This window comes from Pinus tabuliformis, chromosome 3_2 (genome assembly GCF_031772625.1).
Source record: "Pinus tabuliformis cultivar Carrire ecotype Pingquan chromosome 3_2, CPIR1, whole genome shotgun sequence".
Classification (NCBI taxonomy): Eukaryota; Viridiplantae; Streptophyta; class Pinopsida; order Pinales; family Pinaceae; genus Pinus; species Pinus tabuliformis.
This window is the reverse complement of record NC_142302.1, coordinates 1,032,676,415-1,032,685,098: the sequence shown is the minus strand read 5'-3', so window position 1 is coordinate 1,032,685,098 and position 8,684 is coordinate 1,032,676,415. Positions and strand designations below refer to the sequence as shown.

General features: G+C 37.0%; 1 pseudogene; it reads left to right on the top strand.

The window, feature by feature from the left end:
- The first annotated feature begins 6,888 nt into the window (after positions 1-6,888).
- On the top strand, positions 6,889-7,581 carry LOC149184118 (protein RGF1 INDUCIBLE TRANSCRIPTION FACTOR 1-like; annotated as a pseudogene).
- Positions 7,582-8,684: the final 1,103 nt, after the last annotated feature.

Sequence of the window (8,684 nt, the reverse complement as noted above, 5' to 3'; positions counted from 1 at the left end):
CTTCCTCGACAGAGACCGAAATGAGACCACTTGCAGAGATGGACCAGAGGAAAATCAACTGACCATACCAGATAATTTCTAAAGAAATAAGACTGAAATGAGACCACTTATAGAGATGGAACGAAATGAGATAAAGCCCCGCCCTAATTGACTGAAACGAACACCCTTCCCAGACTCCCTCTACAGAGACCGAAGTGAGACTACTTACAGAGATGGACCAGAGGATAATCAACTGATTATACTAGATATTTGCTAAGAAAAGCAGAGCCAAATACCTGAAGCCGGCTAGGAGCATGCAGTTGTAAAACCATGGAGGCTTCCAATTGCGTTGCCCTGCGTCGAAGTCCTGAATACATAACCACCAGGGAATGTCCCTGCCAAAATACACCAGAGTAACACTGCAATTGTTTGAAGCGGCCAGAGCATATGAGCTGCAAATGGATCTCACCATCCTAAAATTCCCTCCTTGCTTGCCTTGAAACCAATGCATCATAAATGCGAGGTGATGTCCTGCTACGAACCGCCTTACTAACCCGCTGTGAAGCCAGTAAATAACCTGCCACAAATCGCCCAACAAACCTGCGTACTTGCCAGGTGTCGTCATCATTTGCTTGAGCATTAACAGCTCATTAAGACACCCGCATCTGCGTGTGATCCTTCCTTCGATTGCATATCACTGGTTACTATGGTTTTGAAGTTAGAGAGTTGATTCCCTGATGCTATACTGGAGATTGAGCCTTCAAAGAATTCCTTTCCACTGTCCACTCCTAGATTGGCAAGAAAGTCCGCCAGTTTATTCCCTTCCCTTCTAATATGTTTAAAGGAGATAGCTTGATGATTAGTAAGCCATTGTTTGAGCATCTCTAGACGAGTGGCCATTCTCCAACTGCTGCTTACCTTATACACTGGGGAGCCCTGCATAAGCTTTAAGGCTATGTTGATTATAATGTGAGAGTCCCCTTCCACTATAAGAGGAAATAGTCCTTTTTCCTGCGCCAAATTTAGTCCTCTCCATAGACCTTCCAGCTCCGCCGCATTATTGGTGTTCTAACCAATTGAGCCGACAAAGGTAATTAGGGGATTTCCCTGGTAGTTTCTGATGCACCCGCCAAAACCCGTTTTCCCAGGATTTCCTTTCGAAGCTCCATCGAAGTTGAGTTGAAATACGTTGATTGGAGGCGGAGTCCAACTTGGAGGAGAATCTGGATGCCCTGAGGGGTTATCATTTGAGAAGCCCGGATGCTTTAGTTGAATCTGCCAATTTTCCCATATGGCTTGTTCCTGCGGGAGAGTTGGGAAGTCCTCTTTAGACCAGCCTTTTATAGACATAGTTTCCTTGATATTATGGTGCATTCCTATCCAAATCTGGTCTATCGACTGTGCTTGATCTTTGAATATCCTTCTGTTTCTCTCCTTCCAAATGTTCCACATTAGAAGTCCTGGTATGAGTTGCCAAAGTTTATTTAAGAGTTTACTTTGATATGGCACTTGGCTCCAGGTGCGAAGAGTCCCTTTGATGTCCCCAATCACTCTTCCATCCTTCTGACAACGGAAAGTAGCTTTTTCCCATAATTTCCTCCCTAGCGAGCAGGTTAGCATGAGATGCAGTGCTGATTCCTCTTCCTGTTTGCAGCTGGGGCACATAGATGGCCCGGAGAAGTTCCTTTTCCAAAGGTTATCCCATGTGAGGATCCTATTGTGAGAGAGCAGCCATAGAAAAGTTGAGACCTTCGGCCAAATGGAGGGGTTCCATATCTTATCCCATATCTTATCCTTAATTACCTTTTCTTTGATAATTATTTTATACGCTTCCCTGGTTGTGAAGGTACCCCTTTCCTCATATCCCCATCTTAGAGTATCCGTGCCTACCGAGGTGAGAATTTTTCTTTTTTGAAGTTCAAATGAAAGAGAGATTTGAACTTGCTCTGGACTGTGAGGTATTATCTGCTTGGCTTCTTTCCACGTTCTATGTTCTTGGACATTGTTTGAGTTCCAAAATTGGCTCACCTTATCATGCGGATTTATGTTTTGATCGGCAATTTCTGGAATGGTGTTTCTAAGATTTGGAAGCTGCTGCCATGAGTCTTCCCAGAACCTAGCTGTATTTCCATCCTTCACCTCCCAAAAACTCTGCTTTTGAATAATATCTCTGTGTTGAATGGTTGAATTCCAAATAACCGATCCTTTACTGACTTCAGACATTCTTATTCTCTCCTCCATGGGCGTATTTCTTGCATATTTCGCTATCGAAAGGGAGGCCCAAGGAGTACTAGGATTGGAGAGCCATTTCCACCAGATCTTGGCTCCCATTACCATATTACTATGTTCTAGGTCTCTTAGCCCAATTCCTCCTGCTTTTTTGGGAAGACACGCTTTTCCCATTTGACTAAGGCCCATTTTCTATTAGGTCTCGTTCTCCCCCACAAGAAATTCCGCTGAAGCTGTTTGATGGCCTTAAGAACCCACTTGGGTGCCGCTAAGATGGAGAAAAGGTAGAGAGGCATGGACTGGAGAACAACTTTAATTAGAACCAGCCAGCTTGCAATATTGAGCGCTCAATGAGTCCAGCGAGATAATATAGCTTCCAGTTTTTCTAAAAGACTGTTCCACGATGAGTGCTTGAGAGCCATGGCAAATAAAGGAGCACCCAAATATTTAGATGGAAGGGTAGCTGTTGGGCCTCCAAATTAACCTTAATTTTCACTCCATTTTCACCTTTTATCCTCATTTTGTCATCTCATTTCACCATATTATCATTACATAACCCTATATTTCCATTACCATATGAGTTTATATTCTCATTTTCCAAAGTTATTAATTTCATGTATTTAGAGTGAATTTATGATTAAAAGTTAGAGAAATAACATGTATTTGCTTATACCTAAAAGTGGCTTGAGTTTGATGACAAGTGTAGATCATTTGGAAGCTTCCAAGGCACCCTTATGTGGCCTCCTAAGATCAAATTCGAATTTCAACTCAAGAGGTGGACCATATTCCAAGGAGAAAGATCATGGAGATTTTGATGTGTCATGGGATTTGTTTCTAGTATTTAGGGATAAGTTGAGACAAGTGTGGGTCTAGTAGATATTTAAGGGATCTACATTTATTGAGTAGATATCCCTAATTCATGTATAAATAAGAGGAGCATCCTCCAAATCATGTAATGAAGGAGGAGGAGGGAGAGAAAACAATTATCATTTATTCATTAGCATTAGATTTATGTTCATTCAACATGAATAATACCATTTTCTCCAAATCATGAGTTATGAGTGTTGTTTGATTCTTAAGGTGTGATAGTTGTTCATGTGTGCTCATTGAGGAATGGAAGGATCCCCATACTAAGATAAGTACACTTTGTTGTAAAGTAATGTTGTGAATATACTAATCTTAATTATGATGTTCATCTTATTTCTTTCTTGTAAATACTTGTAGATAATTTTAGTATGAATTCATGTTTTGGCCATGTTTTGTTGTGTGAAGGTTGATCTCCTTTCAATAGCTAGTTTTGATGTGAGAAGGAAAACCAGGAACTCCTAAGTTAGGAGTCCCTTCTTCATGAGCTAGATTAAATTGAAATAAGATTTACTTTCTCTTATGCTTTCCTAGATTACATTTATGTGAATATTGATTCCCTTTCAGTATCTAGAGATCAAGTCCTCCTAAGTTAGGAGACTCTTCTCCATTAAGAACTGAACTGAAAACAATATTTACTTGCTTTCATTTACATGCTTTCTTTCCTGCTTTCTTAGGTGTTTGGCAATGTTATTATAGAAAGATGGTAGAAGGACAACCAGGACTCTTGAACAAGAGACTCTTCTCTATCTTCTAAAGTAAAATAATTCCATTGATCAAACATTATTTTTATGCTTTCATAGAATAGATCTGATAGTTTAGATTTGTAATATGCATTTCCATTCTAAACAAACTTCTTACACCGGTTTCATCTAAGGTCCCATATATATTGGTTTGCTTCTAAGTTTACGATTCCCCGGATTGATAAATTAAATGACAGGGATTTAGCAGACAACTAAATCGCCCAACATTTTGGCGCCGTTGCCGGGGAAAGCAAACTTAGATGTAAGCTAGTTAAGAAGATTGTTTAGGAAGAATTTTTATTTAGGATCATTTAGGGTTAATTGCATTTAGGAATTTTCATTTAAGTTTATTCTCATATAGAAAACATAGAAATAGAACACAAATCAAAAACCCCACCATTAAAAAAAAAAGCAAAAACACAATAAAGATCCATATGTATATATGGAAAAACGATGAGTATAAGTTTGGAACAACTCGCTCAGATCCTAGCAAATGTTAGGATCTCCTCTTCTTGCGAAAAAGAGATGTTGATAGTAGCCAAAAGCTTAACTACTCCTCTAGAAGAAAACAATGAATTAACATTTGAAGAATCATCCTGTATATCTGACGATGAACCATTGTTTGAACAGGAGAATGAGGAGGACGAAGAGAAGTTGCAGCATGATCTGAATGAGAATGGAAATCACGCCTATGAAAGCCTTATCGACAAGTGGTTTCGATGGTTTCAAACAAGTACAAGGTCAGATCGATTTCGTTTTTATTTCATTAGATCATACTCACAAAAACTAGATTCGATCATCCTTGTATATTTTCATTTTAAAATTGCGAAATTGAAAATGAATATATTTTTACTACTATTGCGTGAATGGTTACACTGGAAATTTAATTACACGTAATAGTTTGTAATCTTCAATTAGCATAGAGTAGGTAGGATCGTATTTTATGTTTTGAATAAGTATGCTCTCCTCCTACATCTTTGTACGATCTCGAGGATCAGAAAGTCGCATGTTTATAGATGTTTTCAGGGTAGCAATATACTTGTCTCCATTTGCTTAAAAAAATCATCTTAAATCAATAAAAACCCTAAGTTTTTTTAGGGTTAGAATAAAATTTTAATTTTTTTTTTAAAAGATTTTGATTTAAAAAAAAAATTCAATTTCTTTTATTAAAAAAGAATTGATTTTTAGAATAAAATAAAATTCTTTAGAAATAAAATTAATTTTTTATTTTTTTTAAATAAATTTAGAAAAAATTAGTTTTCATTTTTAATTTAAACCAAAAAAAAAAAACACAAAAAACATTATCTAGTTTTTTATTAAAGTAGGATTGTTTCATTTTATTCTATAAATTTAATCTTATAATAATATATTCCTATTTACATCTAACTTTATACATCATACTCTTTCACTAAATTTCATGCAATATATTAATTATAAGTTTAAAGGAGAGAAGCGAAGGTGAAGGCAAGACCTTGGAGAAATGAAAAGAACCTAGGAAAAAGATAAAGGAGTGAAATATATATGTAATGGGCTCCACCGATTTATTGTATGCATAAGAGTTAACTGACGAGCAATTGTGGGGTGGATCATCGTTCATCCTTAAGCCACTCGGTCCATAAAACATTTTGCCAGGGTAACTAGTGTGGCAAATAAGTCGTGTTGGTCCCAAGAATGGTCAAAGTCAGTGGGCGTGCTTTGCCAATCAATGCCCAATATAAAATAAAAAAACAAGAATTGATTTTAATCAGACTTCTTGGAAAAAAATAAATTTAGTTTTCAATTTAAAAAAAAAAAACCAAAACAATGGGCAGTGCCGATAAGTTCAAAACAGTTTTATACCTGACCAGTGAGTTCACCGTTATCGCACTCGAGTTGATTTCCACTTATGGCAGAAGCAAAATTTTGTACCTCACAGTTGGGTCATTTCTATGGGGAACTCTTTGGCAGAAACTCTCGTGCGGTAGCAGCAGTTATCTTAGCTCGATCCAAAAGGACCTGTGCAAAGGCAGAATTCCAGGCAATGACCTCCACAAATTGTGAACAACTATTGATGAAAGATCTACTTGGGAGATGGGGTTAACGCATCATCAAGCCATGGATATTTTCTGTGTTGTGATTTCACTAAGCAACTATCAATTTAATTGCAGAAAATAACCAGAAACACATCACCATTAAAGTCTATCCCAACACTTATAGGGAGAGTGTGCAAATTTGGTTAGGGAAGTCATTCATAACTCTGGTTAGCTCAAGTGCCCATTACTGACAACCTGATCCGGGAAGCTAGAACTGAAATCGCATGATGTCTCATATTTGGATTGAAGGTTGTTAATCACGCCATCATCTAAGGCAAATTCATATCAAGTGAATTAAATCCATTTTGGCGACATGATCCTTTTAACCAAATCCATATTTCTTAATAGTTTGAGAAATCTCCAGTTCCAAAACAATCAGCGAGTCGTATGAGTAGAGGAAGCCGAGTTTTGCAAGCAAACAAGTTCGACTGACCGAGGAAGGAGGGATTTGAAGTGTTTGTTTGCATCCCACGCGGCCAGTGACAGTCAGGTAACACTAAAACCGGGATAACTCCAAGTTTGCAGCACGTATGGATAGACTAAACAGATTTTTATGCGTAAATAATGGTGTGGAAACAGTGGTCAATCACCCAGCATTTAAGTTTAGAACATTGCATGCATAACACGATAGTCATTTTGAGTTAAATATGGGATATGAAGCCGTAAACCCGGAGAGTTAGTTTGAGTAGGAGAAGCAGGAAGCGTTAAAGGCTATTTATGTACGCACTGCTTGTTTACTGTTGTTTCATATTCCTTTTTGTTGTGCGCAATTGTCATTGGCTGCCAACAGAGGAACTCATAAATCATGGAGTGTTTGTCATATGTGTTGTTGAACGCATTGAAACAGATTGTTGAGCGTTGTTATATGTGTGTGGGCTGCTAAACCGAGTACGCATTGGTATATGCCAAGAAGGGTGGGTTTCTCATTTCTTCCGTTTCCGCTGCATTTTGGTGGGATGCTCTGTGCAGGTGTGGTCTAGCAGCACTCAGCTCCGCATAACATGGTTGGATATGCTCTCTCCGTTGTTCCACAAAAACCCGCATGGCTGGAGGCTCTGTTAACAAACCAAGCCTTTTACACCTTGCTCCATTCATTTGGAGCACAAGAAGAATGAAGTCAACATCTTTTGCATGGATTGCAGTGCCAGCATTTGTCAACATTGCCTCTTTTCCCATCGTTCCCATCGCCTTCTGCAGGTTCGAAGACCTATATCACCAACAATGCTAGAGTGGTGTTCTTGAACCAGAGGCCACAGTCTCGACTATCGAAGGGCCTGGGGAATTCTTGTGAGACCTGTGACAGGGTGCTGCAGGAACCCTACCGTTATTGCTCTGTCAGATGCAAGGTAGACGCGGTGAAAAATATTTCAACTGTGCTGCAATCTTGCAATTCACTGCAACTGAGGGAGTTTTTGTCACCATCATCATCTCCTCCAAGCCAAAGCCCCAAGGATGAAAAACTGGAGATGGAAGAGTCATTGTCTTCAACGTCCTCTGCCAGTGACAGAGATGAATGCTGGCTTTTCGGCAGCGGCACAGCAGCTCACGCCGTTTTCCCGTTGCCTAAAAAATTGCGCAGCAGCAACAACAATAGGTGTGGTGGAGGGATGATGGTGTCTTGCTCACCGAAATCTGTGATTCTCCCCTCCATCAGCAGGAGAAAGGGATTCCCTCACAGATCACCTCTGTATTGACAAGGGATTATTCAAGCTTGGGTTTTTTTTTGTGTAATGCGGTGGTTGTGGATCTCCGTCGAATTCGTTAATCCACGATCGATTCCACCGGTATTGCTTTCGGCTTTTGGCTCTCTTTTAACCTTATGGTTGTCTGTCAACCCCCACAATTTTCTCTGTTTTCAATTTAGTTTAAAATTACTTTTCTTGCATATAGTATTTATAGTTTTCGTTTTCTTTACTTTTATTTAGATTTAGTTTTTACTTTTATATTGTTAATATTAGTTTAATTTAGTTTGAACATTTTAGGTTTTTATTTTTTTACTCTTAGTTTGTAAATTTAATAGAGTGAAGACAAATTAAAAAGAAATTAAATGATTATTTCAGTTAAAAAAAATTAAAACAATAAAAAAAAAAAAAAAATCAAATCAACACAAAATTTGTGATTTTATTTTATTTTATTTTTAGAAAGAAAAAAGAATTAAAAAAAAAATACAAAAAAAAACACACAAAACAATTAAAAAAAAATAATAAAAAAAATAAACAAAATCAAAACAATGCAAAACATTTTTGTTTATTTTATTTTTATTTTAATAAACAGCCCAAAGCAATTTAAAAAAAAAACATCAAAGCCATTCAAAAAAAAAATATTAAAAAAAAAATTCAAAAAAAAAAACAAAACCATTAAAAAATATATATTAAAAAAAATTAAAAATTCAAAAAAAAAATTCAAAAAAAAAAATTCAAAAAAAAAAAAAAAAAAATTCAAAAAAAATTCAAAAAAATCAAAGCCATTAAAAAAATAAAAAAATTTCAAAATAATTAAAAAAATTGCAAATGGAAATTTCTTAACAGCTGGAAACATTTATGCTAACTTGTCTTGTTGGAGTTGGGAACGAGCGTGCAAAGGCAACAGGTAAAAAAAATAAAATTCATTTTATTTCGTTGCTAACATTTATACTTGCATTTTATGTCCTTCAAAAGAAAAACTCTCACGATTTTCATGCAAGATTTGTACTAAGATTTTACAGGTGCGCGATGATCCAAGTCCATGTAGATGCGATCTTTCGAAATCACATTCCTTATTGAAAGCTTGAAGGAGTTGATTACAAATGTCATGACAT